The sequence below is a fragment of the Antechinus flavipes genome, chromosome 3 (genome assembly GCF_016432865.1).
Source record: "Antechinus flavipes isolate AdamAnt ecotype Samford, QLD, Australia chromosome 3, AdamAnt_v2, whole genome shotgun sequence".
In the NCBI taxonomy this organism is placed as follows: Eukaryota; Metazoa; Chordata; class Mammalia; order Dasyuromorphia; family Dasyuridae; genus Antechinus; species Antechinus flavipes.
Genome location: NC_067400.1, coordinates 511,210,915 through 511,229,533, shown reverse-complemented (window position 1 = coordinate 511,229,533; position 18,619 = coordinate 511,210,915). Strand labels below are relative to the sequence as shown.

The 18,619-nt window shown below is 33.6% G+C and overlaps 1 pseudogene; it reads right to left on the bottom strand.

The window, feature by feature from the left end:
* Window positions 1–394: 394 nt before the first annotated feature.
* LOC127557361 (NXPE family member 4-like) overlaps window positions 395–18,619 on the bottom strand; it is a 95,226-nt pseudogene continuing 77,001 nt past the window's right edge.

Genomic DNA, 18,619 nt, shown 5'->3' with positions numbered 1-18,619 from the left:
GACCTCCTCTTACTATGTTTGCTTGCTTGTTGAATGAACTTTATTCCCAAGAATTTCATTGAAATATAAGTGAACTCTCTATTACTCTTATATTTTACTCTTAATGGATATCTGAAAGCACTTTCAAAATAATAACATTGCAAATGCTTCATGTTTCCATTAAGCTTTCTTTTAACAGGAACTATTTTTCAAAATATTAATCAATTAAATTGCCCTTCACTGAGCCCTAGCTTTTCATGAGAAATGAAAAAGAGATCCTATGACTCATGTTCCTTAAAATCTTCATTGGAAAGATTCTCTTAAATTTTATTTTCTGTGACTATAGACCATATTAGCTTATTATCAGTGAGGAAATCTAAAAAGAGAACTTCCTCAATGATATTCTATCTGTGCATTAGCAGATATAGTTTAAAAACATGTAAATCTTATTTGAAATTATAGTATCAGGTGGATGGACACTGTTAGTTTCAGAGGCAATGGTAATGTTCCAGGCATCAGTGATACCAACATTGAGGTCCTGTAAATCATCCTTAAGGACAAGATTCTTGATGTGGCCATATAGTCACCAAATCTCTCAGTTTCAATGTTCACCTACCTGGTATTTTCAGCCTTGAAAATCACTCTAGAATTTAAACTTTTCATAAAAAGTAATAGGCCCTTCAGATATTGATGATACTTTAGATAAAGACATCAATGAGAAAGAGTCTAAAGTGCTGACCCAGAGAAATGACACGGCCATGTTTCTGTCTACTACTATTCTGTCAGTTTCACGAGTAACATATTCATCTTTCATTGAGAAGGATTGATGAGTGACAAATGGGTGTCCATGTTTTTTCCTACTGAATAAGATGTCTGTTTAAACCCACAAGTATATGTTTTTAAAACAGTTCACTTCTATGATGATTAAAATATTTCAATGTTAATGGAAAGAGAATCAATTTATATTTGTGCATACATATATAAATATGTATATAATGTACACTCACACATATGTATTTGAGATAAGGAAAAGTTCTTTATAATTTTCAATGCATGCCCAGCTGATACTTCTACCTCCAAATCTCTATAAATTAAGGTACATCATTTATGCGGATAGATGAAAAAGGTTAACTACATCAGTAGCAGATATGACATGAAAAATAAATAATAGAATCATAGAATTTTAAAGCTAGAAGATAACAGGGGATACAATATAATCCAATTCCCTTCCATATCATGAGGAAATATATCACTTCACACCTATCAGATTGTCCAAGATGATAGAAAAATATAATGATAAATGTTGGGGGGGGTGTAATGGGAAAACTGGGACACTAATGGAGTTGTGGATTGATCCAACCATTCTGTTTGGATCCAAAGGGCAAATAAAAGTTAGAAGATAACAGTAAATATAATAAAGTTTAAATTCTCATTTCCATCATAAGGAAATAGTCCAAACTCTCCTCTATCGTGAGGAAATACATCTGTGTTTATATACTTTCTTTTCATACCCCTATTTTTTTTTTTTTTTGTAAAAAGAATATGCAGTGAAGATATTCCCACTGCTATTGGAAAGTCGGGAACTTTCTGCAACTTACACTCTTAAAAAGTTACTTGACACTCTTGAACAGTTACTTGATGATTTTGATGATTACTGCTTTATAGTATAATTTGAAATCTAGTATTATTTATTATAGCTTTTTATTTACAAAACATATGTACATATACATGGGTAATTTTTCAACACTGACCCTTGCAAAACCTTCTGTTCCAACTTTTCCCTTCCTTCCTCCCACACCCTCCCCTAGATGGTAGGTAGTCGAATACATGTTAAATATGTTAAAATAGATGTTAAATACAATATATGTATACTTATTGATATGGTTATCTTGCTGCACAAGAAAAATCAGATTTAGAAAGAAGGTAAAAATAATCTGATAAGGAAAACAAAAATGTAAGCAGACAATAATAGAAGGAGTGGGAATGCTATGTTGTGGGTCCACACTCATTTCCCAGTGTTCTTTCTCTGCGTGTAGCTGGTTCTCTTCAATGCTGAACAATTAGAACTGATTTGGATCATATCTTTGTTGAAGAGAGCCACGTCCATCAGAATTAATCACCATATAGTATTTTTGTTGAAGTGTATAATGATCTCCTGGTTCTGCTCATTTCACTTAGCATCCAGTTTATGGAAGTCTCTCTAAGCTAACTCTGCATTCATCCTGCTGGTCATTTCTTATAAAACAATAATAATCCTTAACATTTATATACCACAATTTATTCAACCATTCTCTAATTGATGGGCATACATTCAATTTCCAGTTTCTAGCCACAACAAAAGGGCTGCCACAAACATTTTTGCATATACAAGTCCCTTTCCCTTTTTAAAGATCTCTTTTGGATATAAACCCAGTGATAACACTGTTGGATCAAAGAGCATGCACAGTTTGATAGTTCCAAATTGCTCTCCAGAAGGGTTGGATTCATTCAAAATTCCACCAACAATGTATCAGTATCCCAGTTTTCTACATCCCTTCCAACATTCATCATTATCTTTTCCTGTTATCTTAGCCAATCTGAGAGGTGTGTAGTGGTATCTCAGAGTTGTCTTAATTTGCATTTTTCTGATCAATAATGATTTGGAGCATCTTTTCAGATGACTAGATATAATTTCAATTTCTTCATCTGAAAACTGTTTTATATCCTTTTACCATTTATCAACTGGAGAATGGCTTGATTTCTTATAAATTGGAGTCAATTCTCTATATATTTTGGAAATGAGGTCTTTATCAGAACCTTTGACTGAAAAACTGTTTTCCCAGTTTATTGCTTCACTTCTAATCTTGTCTGCATTAGTTTTGTTTGTACAAAAGCTTTTAAACTTGATATAATCAAAATTTTCTATTTTGTGATCAATAATGATCTCTAGTTTTTCTTTGGTCACAAATTCCTTCTTCCACCACAGGTCTGAGAGGTAAACTATGCTATATTCTTCTAATTTATTTATAATCTCATTCTTTATGTCTAGATCATGAACCCATTTTTACCTTATCTTGGTGTACAGTGTTAAGTTATGGGTCAATGCCTGGTTTCTGCCATACTAATTTCCAATTTTCCCAGCAATTTTTGTCAAATAATGAATTCTTATCCCAAAAGCTGGGGTCTTTGGGTTTGTCAAAAACTAGATTGTTATAGTTATTGACTATTTGTCCTGTGAACCTAACCTATTCCACTGATCCATTACTCTATTTCTTAGCCAGTACCAAATGGTTTTAGTAACTGCTGCTTTATAATATAATTTTAGATCTGGTACAGCTAGGCCACCTTCATTTGATTTTTTTTCATTAATTCCCTTTCTTAAAAGGTTCATTAATGGCTTGTTCAATTTCTTTTTTTTTTAAGATGCAGTTATCTAGCATTCTATGTTCCTGATCTGTCAATTTGGGTAATTTATGTACCCATACTGCATCAATTTCACTCATATATCACTAGAGTTATTAGCATACATTGGCTAAATATTTCCTAATGATTGCTTTAATTTCTTCTTTGTTGGTGGTAATTTCATCCTTTTCATTTTTAATATTAGATATATGATTTTCTTTCTTTTTTTAATCAAATTAACCAATGGCTTATCTCTCTTATTGGATTATTTGTTTGTTTTTCACAAAAACAATTCCAAGATTTATTTATTATCTCAATAGTTTTGTAAAAAGTTTTACTTTAAATCTTACTGATCTCACTGTTGATTTTCAGGATTTCCAATTTGGTGCTTAATTAGGGATTTTTTATTTGTTCTTTTTCTATATTTTTAATCTGTTCTTTTTCTTTTTATTAATGTAAGAATTTAGAGAACAAATTTTTACTTAAGTGGCTACAACTCATAAATTTTGGTATGTTGGCTCATTGTTGTCATTCTCTTTAATGAAATTACCATTTTTTTCCTGTGATTTATTCTTTGACTCACTTATTCTTTAGAATTGGATTATTTAGTTTCCCATTAATTTTAATCTATCTTTTCACTACCTTCTGTTAAATGTAACTTTTATTGCATTATGATCTAAAAAGATTATATTTAATATTTCTGCCTTTCTACATTTTTATGTCCTTATACATGATCAGTTTTTTGTTTAGTAGGGTGATAAGAAAAAGATATTTCTTTTTGTTTCCATTTAGTTTTTTTAATGGTTTGTCCTAACTAACTTTTCTAATAGTGTATTTATGTCCTCAGTCTTGTTTATTTTTTGGTTAGGTTTAATCAAGTTCCCAGAGGAGACAGTTAAGGTCCTTCATTAGTATAGTCTTGTATTCTAATTCTTCCTATAACTCACTTAAGTTGGAAGGAAGAGGGAGAATCTGGAACTCAAAGTTTTAAAAATAAATATAAATTGTTTTACATGTAACTGAAGAAAATTAAAATATTAAATAAAGCACACACATACAAAGGAATAGTCTGTGTGGGCTCCCCTGCTCTAGCTGCTTTCTGATTTTCAGATCAGTCTCTGTGGGTGACTAAACTGTAATGACTGGCTTCTTGGAACATTCCAGTGAAGCTGGGAGATGGGAAGCATCAATACAAGCTCAAATTGAAGCAACAAGTTGTTCTGACCATATAAATTATAGTTTTACGACATAATTTATTAATTCTGTATTATATGTAAATTTTTTAATGTGCCTAACTCTCTGATGTCTCTCTCATTTTGGATAACAATGTTGCCTCAGCTCTTCATGCTCTTGTCAATCAGCACATAAGAAGCAATGAAGGTTATGAGAATTTTTATACAAGTAGTTTCCACCTAGCCAATCTCACCCCAAACCCATAATATATTTCTTTTTTTTTTAAGATGCAGTTATCTAGCATTCTATGTTCCTGATCTGTCAATTTGGGTAATTTATGTACCCATACTGCATCAATTTCACTCATATATCACTAGAGTTATTAGCATACATTGGCTAAATATTTCCTAATGATTGCTTTAATTTCTTCTTTGTTGGTGGTAATTTCATCCTTTTCATTTTTAATATTAGATATATGATTTTCTTTCTTTTTTTAATCAAATTAACCAATGGCTTATCTCTCTTATTGGATTATTTGTTTGTTTTTCACAAAAACAATTCCAAGATTTATTTATTATCTCAATAGTTTTGTAAAAAGTTTTACTTTAAATCTTACTGATCTCACTGTTGATTTTCAGGATTTCCAATTTGGTGCTTAATTAGGGATTTTTTATTTGTTCTTTTTCTATATTTTTAATCTGTTCTTTTTCTTTTTATTAATGTAAGAATTTAGAGAACAAATTTTTACTTAAGTGGCTACAACTCATAAATTTTGGTATGTTGGCTCATTGTTGTCATTCTCTTTAATGAAATTACCATTTTTTTCCTGTGATTTATTCTTTGACTCACTTATTCTTTAGAATTGGATTATTTAGTTTCCCATTAATTTTAATCTATCTTTTCACTACCTTCTGTTAAATGTAACTTTTATTGCATTATGATCTAAAAAGATTATATTTAATATTTCTGCCTTTCTACATTTTTATGTCCTTATACATGATCAGTTTTTTGTTTAGTAGGGTGATAAGAAAAAGATATTTCTTTTTTTATATGTATATAATCTGTAATATGCCTACAAAAGATGCTTAATAAATCAGGTTGAGTTGTTGAAATGATCACTGCTTTTAGAACTTCTAGGTGTAATCTAATTGTCCTTGATTTACAAGCCCATGCAAGGCCAACAGATAGAGCATTGGGTCTATAATCAGAAAGACTTAACTTCAAATCTGTCCTAAGACATTTATTAATTATGTAGGCCTGAACAAGCCATTGTCTGCCTTGATTTCCCCAAATATAAAATGGAGATGACAATAATAGTAACTACTTCACAGAGTTGTTGTAAGGATTGAATCAAGTGAGATAGTATTTATAAAATGCTTAGCACAGTGACTAATATATACTAGGTACTTAATAAATGCTTATTCCACCCCTTCCCTTTTCTAGAGCAGTAATCCGAGAATAGGAATCCAAAAGCAGATGAGATTGATACAAATGGAGGTAGCAGACAGGCCTAGACTACAAGGTGAGAAAAGGGTATAAAAATGCAGTAAAAAAGGCCCAGTGATGTGCAACTGTGACATCAAGCATTCTCAAGCAAATAAGTGAATAAATTCAAATTACTGGTGTTTGCAAAAGAGAATGGGAAAGAATGGAAGAATTGAAAATAGGAACTGGAACTGGGTATCTATAAACTTTATCAGTCAAATCAACTAATTGATAGCAAAGACTGTGATTCCCTTTTGATAAAGATTGTTCTACACTTTCATCTATGATTCTATTCTTTTAATTTCTTGCCCCACCCTTAGTTTCTTTTTTTGTTTGTTTTTTTAATCTATTTTTTTAATATTTTATTTTATTTTATTTTATTTTATTTTATTTTATTTTATTTTATAATAACTTTATATTGACAGAATCCATGCCAGGGTAAATTTTTTAATGTGCCTAACTCTCTGATGTCTCTCTCATTTTGGATAACAATGTTGCCTCAGCTCTTCATGCTCTTGTCAATCAGCACATAAGAAGCAATGAAGGTTATGAGAATTTTTATACAAGTAGTTTCCACCTAGCCAATCTCACCCCAAACCCATAATATATTTCTTTTTTAACTCAACCTCCTAAAATCCCTAATTTCCCCCAAGAAATGACTTAAGTGCTACCTCAGTGACAAGACCTTTTCAGATCCACCCCCAAAATTACCATACTTTTATTCATTTTTATGCATTTTTAACTTACTAATCTATGTCTATTTTGTATCTCCACAATTGAATGCAAAGAACTCTTTGTGACTTCTAGCACCTTTAAAGTGCCCATCAAGTAGCTGGCACTTAATATTTGTCAAACTATATAAATTGAAATTATAATATACATAATGCATAAAGATTGCAAAACCTATCCTTAGTTTGGTATTGTTTTTACTGAGCTTCTTTTATAACTTCTTTTTTTATATGTATATAATCTGTAATATGCCTCCAAAAGATGCTTAATAAATCAGGTTGCGTTGTTGAAATGATCACTGCTTTTAGAACTTCTAGGTGTAATCTAATTGTCCTTGATTTACAAGCCCATGCAAGGCCAACAGATAGAGCATTGGGTCTATAATCAGAAAGACTTAACTTCAAATCTGTCCTAAGACATTTATTAATTATGTAGGCCTGAACAAGCCATTGTCTGCCTTGATTTCCCCAAATATAAAATGGAGATGACAATAATAGTAACTACTTCACAGAGTTGTTGTAAGGATTGAATCAAGTGAGATAGCATTTATAAAATGCTTAGCACAGTGACTAATATATACTAGGTACTTAATAAATGCTTATTCCACCTCTTCCCTTTTCTAGAGCAGTAATCCGAGAATAGGAATCCAAAAGCAGATGAGATTGATACAAATGGAGGTAGCAGACAGGCCTAGACTACAAGGTGAGAAAAGGGTATAAAAATGCAGTAAAAAAGGCCCAGTGATGTGCAACTGTGACATCAAGCATTCTCAAGCAAATAAGTGAATAAATTCAAATTACTGGTGTTTGCAAAAGAGAATGGGAAAGAATGGAAGAATTGAAAATAGGAACTGGAACTGGGTATCTATAAACTCTATCAGTCAAATCAACTAATTGATAGCAAAGACTGTGATTCCCTTTTGATAAAGATTGTTCTACACTTTCATCTATGATTCTATTCTTTTAATTTCTTCCCCCACCCTTAGTTTGGTATTGTTTTTACTGAGCTTCTTTTATAACTTCTTTTTTTATATGTATATAATCTGTAATATGCCTACAAAAGATGCTTAATAAATCAGGTTGAGTTGTTGAAATGATCACTGCTTTTAGAACTTCTAGGTGTAATCTAATTGTCCTTGATTTACAAGCCCATGCAAGGCCAACAGATAGAGCATTGGGTCTATAATCAGAAAGACTTAACTTCAAATCTGTCCTAAGACATTTATTAATTATGTAGGCCTGAACAAGCCATTGTCTGCCTTGATTTCCCCAAATATAAAATGGAGATGACAATAATAGTAACTACTTCACAGAGTTGTTGTAAGGATTGAATCAAGTGAGATAGCATTTATAAAATGCTTAGCACAGTGACTAATATATACTAGGTACTTAATAAATGCTTATTCCACCCCTTCCCTTTTCTAGAGCAGTAATCCGAGAATAGGAATCCAAAAGCAGATGAGATTGATACAAATGGAGGTAGCAGACAGGCCTAGACTACAAGGTGAGAAAAGGGTATAAAAATGCAGTAAAAAAGGCCCAGTGATGTGCAACTGTGACATCAAGCATTCTCAAGCAAATAAGTGAATAAATTCAAATTACTGGTGTTTGCAAAAGAGAATGGGAAAGAATGGAAGAATTGAAAATAGGAACTGGAACTGGGTATCTATAAACTTTATCAGTCAAATCAACTAATTGATAGCAAAGACTGTGATTCCCTTTTGATAAAGATTGTTCTACACTTTCATCTATGATTCTATTCTTTTAATTTCTTCCCCCACCCTTAGTTTCTTTTTTTGTTTGTTTTTTTAATCTATTTTTTTAATATTTTATTTTATTTTATAATAACTTTATATTGACAGAATCCATGCCAGGGTAAATTTTTTTACAACATTATCCCTTGCACTCGCTTCTGTTCCGATTTTTCCCCCTCCCTCCCTCCACCCCCTCCCCTAGATGGCGAGCAGTCCTATATATGTTAGATATGTTGCAGTATATCCTAGATACAATATATGTTTGCAGAACTGAACAGTTCTCTTGTTGCACAGGGAGAATTGGATTCAGAAGGTAAAAATAACCCGGGAAGAAAAACAAAAATGCAAATAGTTCACATTCGTTTCCCAGTGTTCTTTCTTTGGGTGTAGCTGCTTCTGTCCATCATTTATCAATTGAAACTGAGTCAGGTCTCTTTGTAAAAGAAATCCACTTCCATCAGAATACATTCTCATACAATATCGTTGTCGAAGTGTATAATGATCTCCTGGTTCTGCTCATTTCACTTAGCATCAGTTCATGTAAGTCTCACCAGTCCTCTCTGTATTCATCCTGCTGGTCATTTCTTACAGAACAATAATATTCCATAACATTCATATACCACAATTTATTCAACCATTCTCCAATTGATGGGCATCCATTCATTTTCCAGTTTCTAGCCACTACAAACAGGGCTGCCACAAACATTTTGGCACATACAGGTCCCTTTCCCTTCTTTAGTATCTCTTTGGGAATATAAGCCCAATAGAAACACTGCTGGATCAAAAGGTATGCACAATTTAATAACTTTTGGGGCATAATTCCAGATTGCTCTCCAGAATGGTTGGATTCATTCACAACTCCACCAACAATGCATCAGTGTCCCAGTTTTCCCGCATCCCCTCCAACATTCATCATCTTAGCCAATCTGACAGATGTGTAGTGGTATCTCAGAGTTGTCTTAATTTGCATTTCTCTGATCAATAATGATTTGGAACACTCTTTCATGTGAGTGGTAATAATTTCAATTTCATCATCTGAAAATTGTCTGTTCATATCCTTTGACCATTTATCAATTGGAGAATGGCTTGATTTCTTATAAATTTGAGTCAGTTCTCTATATATTTTGGAAATGAGGCCTTTATCAGAATCTTTAACTGTGAAGATGTTTTCCCAGTTTGTTACTTCCCTTCTAATCTTGTTTGCATTAGTTTTGTTTGTACAAAGGCTTTTTAATTTGATATAATCAAAATTTTCTATTTTGTGATCAGTAATGGTTTCTAGTTCATCTTTGGTCACAAATTTCTTTCTCCTCCACAAGTTTGAGAGATAAACTATCCTATGTTCCTCTAATTGATTTATAATCTCGTTCTTTATGCCTAGGTCATGGACCCATTTTGATCTTATCTTGGTATATGGTGTTAAGTGTGGGTCCTTGCCTAATTTCTGCCATACTAATTTCCAGTTATCCCAGCAGTTTTTATCAAATAATGAATTCTTATCCCAAAAGTTAGGATCTTTGCCACCCTTAGTTTCTAAGTAAAATTGTAATGTTCTCTCTAAAATGTAATGTTCTGTTGAGGTTTTATTGGGGTCTCTGGGAGCAGCCTTCATTTCAGTTCAGTAATCACCACTTGAGTAGACAGGGATTAAAGTCCAAATCCTTTATTATCTCTTTCCAAGTCTTGTCTCCTTTCCTGGCACTCGGTTAGCTTTCTTTTTTTTTTTTTTTTTTTTTTTTTTTAATTTTTTATTTAATAATTACATTATATTGACACTCATTTCTGTTCCGATTTTTTTTCCCCTCCCTCCCTCCACCCCCTCCCCTAGATGGCAAGCAGTCCTTTATATGTTGGATATGTTGCAGTATATCCTAGATACAATATATGTTTGCAGAACCGAACAGTTCTCTTGTTGCGTAGGGAGAATTGGATTCAGAAGGTATAAATAATCCGGGAAGAAAAACAAAAATGCAGATAGATCACATTCGTTTCCCAGTGTTCTTTCTTTGGGTGTAGCTGCTTTTGTCCGTCATTTATCAATTGAAACTCAGGTCTCTTTGTCAAAGAAATCCACTTCCATCAAAATATGTCCTCATACAATATCGTTGTCGAAGTGTATAATGATCTCCTGGTTCTGCTCATTTCACTTAGCATCAGTTCATGTAGGTCTCTCCAAGCTTCTCTGTATTCATCCTGCTGGTCATTTCTTACAGAACAATAATATTCCATAACATTCATATACCACAATTTACCCAGCCATTCTCCAATTGATGGGCATCCATTCATTTTCCAGTTTCTAGCCACTACAAACAGGGCTGCTACAAACATTTGGGCACATACAGGTCCCTTTCCCTTCTTTAGTATTTCTTTGGGATATAAGCCCAATAGAAACACTGCTGGGTCAAAGGATATGCACATTTTAATAATTTTTTGGGCATAATTCCAGATTGCTCTCCAGAATGGTTGGATTCGTTCACAACTCCACCAACAATGCATTAGTGTCCCAGTTTTCCCGCATCCCCTCCAACATTCATCATTATTTTTTCCTGTCATCTTAGCCAGTCTGACAGGTGTGTAGTGGTATCTCAGAGTTGTCTTAATTTGCATTTCTCTGATCAATAATGATTTGGAACACTCTTTCATATGAGTGGTAATAGTTTCAATCTCATCCTCTGAAAATTGTCTGTTCATATCCTTTGACCATTTATCAATTGGAGAATGGCTTGATTTCTTATAAATTTGAGTCAGTTCTCTATATATTTTGGAAATGAGGCCTTTATCAGAACCTTTAACTGTGAAAATGTTTTCCCAGTTTGTTGCTTCCCTTCTAATCTTGTTTGCATTAGTTTTATTTGTACAAAGGCTTTTTAATTTGATGTAATCGAAATTTTCTATTCTGTGATCAGTAATGGTCTCTAGTTCATCTTTGGTCACAAATTTCTTTCTCCTCCACAAGTCTGAGAGATAAATTATTCTATGTTCCTCTAATTTATTTATAATCTCGTTCTTTATGCCTAGGTCATAGACCCATTTTGATCTTATCTTGGTATATGGTGTTAAGTGTGGGTCCATGCCTAATTTCTGCCATACTAATTTCCAATTATCCCAGCAGTTTTTATCAAATAATGAATTCTTTTCCCAGAAGTTAGGGGCTTTGGGTTTGTCAAACACTAGATTGCTATAATTGACTATTCTGTCTTGTGAGCCTAGCCTTTTCCACTGATCCACTAATCTATTTCTTAGCCAATACCAAATGGTTTTGGTGACTGCTGCTTTATAATATAATTTTAGATCAGGTACAGCTAGGCCACCTTCATTTGATTTTTTTTTCATTAATTCCCTTGAGATTCTCGACTTTTTATTGTTCCATATGAATTTTGTTGTTATTTTTTCTAGATCAATAAAATATTTTCTTGGAAGTCTGATTGGTATAGCACTAAATAAATAGATTAGTTTAGGGAGTATTGTCATCTTTATTATGTTCGCTCGGCCGATCCAAGAGCACTTAATATTTTTCCAATTATTTAAGTCTGACTTTATTTGTGTGGAGACTTTTTTATAATTTTGCTCATATAATTCCTGACTTTCCTTTGGTAGATAGATTCCCAAATATTTTATGGTATCAACAGTTATTCTGAATGGAATTTCTCTTTGTATCTCTTGCTGTTGGGTTTTGTTGGTGATGTATAAAAATGCTGAGGATTTATGGGGATTTATTTTGTAGCCAGCTACTTTGCTAAAATTATGAATTATTTCCAATAGCTTTTTGGTAGAATCTCTGGGGTTCTCTAGGTATACCATCATATCATCTGCAAAGAGTGATAGTTTGGTTTCCTCATTGCCTACTCTAATTCCTTTTATATCTTTCTCGACTCTTATTGCCGAGGCTAGTGTTTCTAATACGATATTAAATAATAATGGTGATAGTGGGCAACCTTGCTTCACTCCAGATCTTACTGGGAAAGGTTCCAGTTTTTCCCCATTGCATATGATGCTTACTGATGGTTTTAAATATATGCTCCTGACTATTTTAAGGAAAAGTCCATTTATTCCTATGCTCTCAAGTGTTTTTATTAGGAATGGATGTTGGATTTTATCAAATGCTTTTTCTGCATCTATTGAGATGATCATGTGGTTTTTGTTTGTTTGGTTATTGATATAGTCAATTATGCTAATAGTTTTCCTAATATTGAACCAGCCCTGCATTCCTGGTATAAATCCTACTTGGTCATAGTGTATTATCCTGGTGACAATTTTCTGTAATCTTTTTGCTAATATTTTATTTAAGATTTTAGCATCAATATTCATTAGGGAGATTGGTCTATAATTTTCTTTCTCTGTTTTCAGCCTACCTGGTTTAGGTATCAGTACCATATCTGTGTCATAAAAGGAGTTTGGTAGGACTCCTTCAATCCCTATTTTTTCAAATAGTTTATATAACATTGGAGTTAATTGTTCTTTAAATGTTTGGTAGAATTCACATGTAAATCCATCTGGTCCTGGGGATTTTTTCTTAGGGAGTTGATTGATAGTTTGTTCTATTTCTTTTTCTGAGATGGGACTGTTTAGGATATTTACTTCTTCCTCTGTTAGTTTGGGCAAGCTGTATTTTTGGAGGTATTTTTCTATTTCATTTAAGTTGTCGAATTTATTGGCATAAAGTTGGGCAAAGTAACTCCTAATTATTGCTCTAATTTCCTCTTCGTTAGTGGTGAGTTCTCCCTTTTCATTTTTAAGACTAACAATTTGATTTTCCTCTTTCCTTTTTTTAATCAGATTTACTAAGGGTTTGTCTATTTTGTTGGTTTTTTCATAGAACCAACTCTTAGTTTTATTAATCAATTCAATAGTTTTTTTACTTTCAATTTTATTGATCTCACCTTTTACTTTTAGAATTTCAAGTTTAGTGTTTGACTGGGGGTTTTTAATTTGTTCCTTTTCTAGCATTTTTAATTGCAAACCCAATTCATTGACCTTCTCTTTCTCTATTTTATACAAATAGGCCTCTAGAGATATGAAATTTCCCCTTATTACTGCTTTGGCTGCATCCCATACATTTTGGTATGATGTCTCATTATTATCGTTTTCTTGGGTGAAGTTATTAATTATGTCTATGATTTGCTGTTTTACCCAATCATTCTTTAGTATGAGATTATTTAGTTTCCAATTATTTTTTGGTCTACTTCCCCCTGCTTTTTTGTTGAATGTAATTTTCATTGCATCGTGGTCTGAAAAGGATGCATTTACTATTTCTGCCTTACTACATTTGAGTTTGAGGTTTTTATGTCCTAATATATGGTCAATTTTTGTATAGGTTCCATGAACTGCTGAAAAGAAAGTGTATTCCTTTCTGTCTCCATTACATTTTCTCCAGAGATCTATCATATCTAGCTTTTCTAGTATTCTGTTTACCTCTTTGACTTCTTTCTTATTTATTTTCTGGTTTGATTTATCTAATTCTGAGAGTGCAAGGTTAAGATCTCCCACTATTATAGTTTTACTGTCTATTTCTTCTTGCAGCTCTCTTAGTTTCTCTTTTAAGAATTTAGATGCTACTCCACTTGGTGCATATATGTTTAATATAGATAGTGCTTCATTATCCATGCTACCCTTTAGCAAGATATAGTGTCCTTCCTTATCTCTTTTAATTAGGTCAATTTTTGCTTTAGCTTGATCTGAGATCAGGATGGCTACCCCTGCTTTTTTGACTTCACCTGAAGCATAGTAGATTTTGCTCCAACCTTTTACCTTTAACCTGCATGTATCTCCCCGCTTCAGGTGTGTTTCCTGTAAACAACATATTGTAGGATTCTGGCTTTTAATCCATTCTGCTAACCGCTTCCTCTTTATGGGGGAGTTTACCCCATTCACGTTTATGGTTAGAATGACCAATTCTGTATTACTTGCCATCTTGTTAACCCCGGTTTATGCTTTTCTCCCTTCTTTCCCCTTTCCCCCCCTTCCAAGTATTAAGCTTGTGAGCACCCCTTGCTTCTCACAGCCCTCCCTTTTTAGTGTCCCTCCCCCCGCCTTAGAGTTCCTCCCCCTATCTTACCCCTTTCCCTCCCAGTTCCCGTATTCCCTTCCGCTTAGCTTATTCCTTCCCTTTCCACTTTTCCCTTCTCACTTTTCAATGAGATGGGAGAAGTTTCACCATAGATTGAATATGTCTTAAGATTTTTCACTTAAAGCCAATTCTGAAGGCAGTAAGATACCCACTATATTCATCCCCCTCCATTCTTTCTCTCAGATATAATAGGTTTCCTATGCCTCTTCATGAGATGTACTACCCCCAATTTACCCTTTTTCTGGTACAATGTCCTTTCCACATCAATTTCTAGAACAAGGTATACATGTATTCTTTATACATCTATATAGTCAAAATATAGTTCCCAAGATTAATCTTTACCTTTTTAGATTTCTCTTGAGTTCTATATTTGTAGATCAAACTTTTTGTTAAGTTCTGGTTTTTTCATCAGAAATAGATGAAATTCGCTTACTTCGTTGAATGTCCATCTTCTTCCCTGGAAAAAGATGCTCATTCTCGCTGGGTAAGTTATTTTTGGTTGCATACCAAGTTCCTTAGCCTTTCGGAATATCATATTCCAGGCCCTTCGATCTTTTAATGTGGATGCTGCCAGATCCTGGGTGATCCTTATTGTGGCTCCTTGATACTTGAATTGGGTTTTTCTAGCCGCTTGCAATATTTTTTCTTTCATCTGAGGGTTCTGGCATTTGGCCACTATATTCCTTGGTGTTTTGATTTTAGGATCCCTTTCAGTGGGAGAAACACTAGCCTCGGCAATAAGAGTCGAGAAAGATATAAAAGGAATTAGAGTAGGCAATGAGGAAACCAAACTATCACTCTTTGCAGATGATATGATGGTATACCTAGAGAACCCCAGAGATTCTACCAAAAAGCTATTGGAAATAATTCATAATTTTAGCAAAGTAGCTGGCTACAAAATAAATCCCCATAAATCCTCAGCATTTTTATACATCACCAACAAAACCCAACAGCAAGAGATACAAAGAGAAATTCCATTCAGAATAACTGTTGATACCATAAAATATTTGGGAATCTATCTACCAAAGGAAAGTCAGGAATTATATGAGCAAAATTATAAAAAAGTCTCCACACAAATAAAGTCAGACTTAAATAATTGGAAAAATATTAAGTGCTCTTGGATCGGCCGAGCGAACATAATAAAGATGACAATACTCCCTAAACTAATCTATTTATTTAGTGCTATACCAATCAGACTTCCAAGAAAATATTTTATTGATCTAGAAAAAATAACAACAAAATTCATATGGAACAATAAAAAGTCGAGAATCTCAAGGGAATTAATGAAAAAAAAATCAAATGAAGGTGGCCTAGCTGTACCTGATCTAAAATTATATTATAAAGCAGCAGTCACCAAAACCATTTGGTATTGGCTAAGAAATAGATTAGTGGATCAGTGGAAAAGGCTAGGCTCACAAGACAGAATAGTCAACTATAGCAATCTAGTGTTTGACAAACCCAAAGCCCCTAACTTCTGGGAAAAGAATTCATTATTTGATAAAAACTGCTGGGATAATTGGAAATTAGTATGGCAGAAATTAGGCATGGACCCACACTTAACACCATATACCAAGATAAGATCAAAATGGGTCTATGACCTAGGCATAAAGAACGAGATTATAAATAAATTAGAGGAACATAGAATAGTTTATCTCTCAGACTTGTGGAGGAGAAAGAAATTTGTGACCAAAGATGAACTAGAGACCATTACTGATCACAGAATAGAAAATTTCGATTACATCAAATTAAAAAGCCTTTGTACAAATAAAACTAATGCAAACAAGATTAGAAGGGAAGCAACAAACTGGGAAAACATTTTCACAGTTAAAGGTTCTGATAAAGGCCTCATTTCCAAAATATATAGAGAACTGACTCAAATTTATAAGAAATCAAGCCATTCTCCAATTGATAAATGGTCAAAGGATATGAACAGACAATTTTCAGAGGATGAGATTGAAACTATTACCACTCATATGAAAGAGTGTTCCAAATCATTATTGATCAGAGAAATGCAAATTAAGACAACTCTGAGATACCACTACACACCTGTCAGATTGGCTAAGATGACAGGAAAAAATAATGATGAATGTTGGAGGGGATGCGGGAAAACTGGGACACTAATGCATTGTTGGTGGAGTTGTGAACGAATCCAACCATTCTGGAGAGCAATCTGGAATTATGCCCAAAAAATTATCAAAATGTGCATATCCTTTGATCCAGCAGTGTTTCTATTGGGCTTATATCCCAAAGAAATACTAAAGAAGGGAAAGGGACCTGTATGTGCCAAAATGTTTGTAGCAGCCCTGTTTGTAGTAGCTAGAAACTGGAAAATGAATGGATGCCCATCAATTGGAGAATGGCTGGGTAAATTGTGGTATATGAATGTTATGGAATATTATTGTTCTGTAAGAAATGACCAGCAGGATGAATACAGAGAGGCTTGGAGAGACCTACATGAACTGATGCTAAGTGAAATGAGCAGAACCAGGAGATCATTATACACTTCGACAACGATATTGTATGAGGACATATTTTGATGGAAGTGGATTTCTTTGACAAAGAGACCTGAGTTTCAATTGATAAATGACGGACAAAAGCAGCTACACCCAAAGAAAGAACACTGGGAAACGAATGTGAACTATCTGCATTTTTGTTTTTCTTCCCGGATTATTTATACCTTCTGAATCCAATTCTCCCTATGCAACAAGAGAACTGTTCGGTTCTGCAAACATATATTGTACCTAGGATATACTGCAACATATCCAACATATAAAGGACTGCTTGCCATCTAGGGGAGGGGGTGGAGGGAGGGAGGGGAAAAAAAATCGGAACAGAAATGAGTGTAAATATAATGTAATTATTAAATAAAAAAATTTATAAAAAAAAAAATAATGAATTCTTATCCCAAAAGTTAGGATCTTTGCCACCCTTAGTTTCTAAGTAAAATTGTAATGTTCTCTCTAAAATGTAATGTTCTGTTGAGGTTTTATTGGGGTCTCTGGGAGCAGCCTTCATTTCAGTTCAGTAATCACCACTTGAGTAGACAGGGATTAAAGTCCAAATCCTTTATTATCTCTTTCCAAGTCTTGTCTCCTTTCCTGGCACTCGGTTAGCTTTCTTAGAGGCCTATCTCTCTCCTTGGTTTGAGAGCTTAAACTCCTGCCTCTAGTCCTTTGCCTTCTCTCCTGTCCCTGAATCTCCCTGGCTGAGGCTTCTAGCTTACATGGTCCACACTGAGTACAAACCAATCATTATATCACTAGGAAATCATTATTTGTTGTAGGATTAAATCAATGCTAGACTAGATCTAACTATTGCCTCCTCAATTCCACTTAGTACCTTGTTTCAAGTTCTGGCCCATAACATCTCCTTGTAGGATTAAATCAATTATACTGAACCATGCTAAATTAGATAACTATTGTCTCTATCAATTCTATTGACTTAGTACCTTGTAAGAATGCTTTGTTTCAAGTTCAGAGTTCTGGCCCATCTATAACATAAAATGACTTTTGATAATAATAACAGCTAGCATTTATATAATGATTTAAGTTTTGCAAAGTTCTACATTTGTGTATATAGTTACATACATTTATATGTGTAAATATATACAAATATATGTGTGTATTATATATGCATATGTTTATATATAAATATAGTATTTCCTTTGATCCACACAACAATGCAGTGAGGTAGATGCAAATGAAGAAATTGAAACTGAGAAATATTCATTGACACACCCAGGGTCACAGAGCCAATCACTGAGGCAGAAGTTCAGTGCTCTAACCATTAGGCCACTTCATTATCTCATTTGGGCTCAAATAATAGAAAAACAACAACAAAATTGAAATCAGGGAGGCTTAGAACATACGTAGAGGCTTAGTGTGATGACTACATAGTCTAAAATTGTTCTAAGAAAGGTAGAGAGAACCCTTGTGATTGTGGATTCCTGTCTTCCTGGGCTTTTCCTTATGGAGAATTAGTAGTAAACCAGGAAGGAGGCATGGTGCCTCTAGATAAGAGAGAAACCTGTTAACTAGCTGTGGCATTAGGCA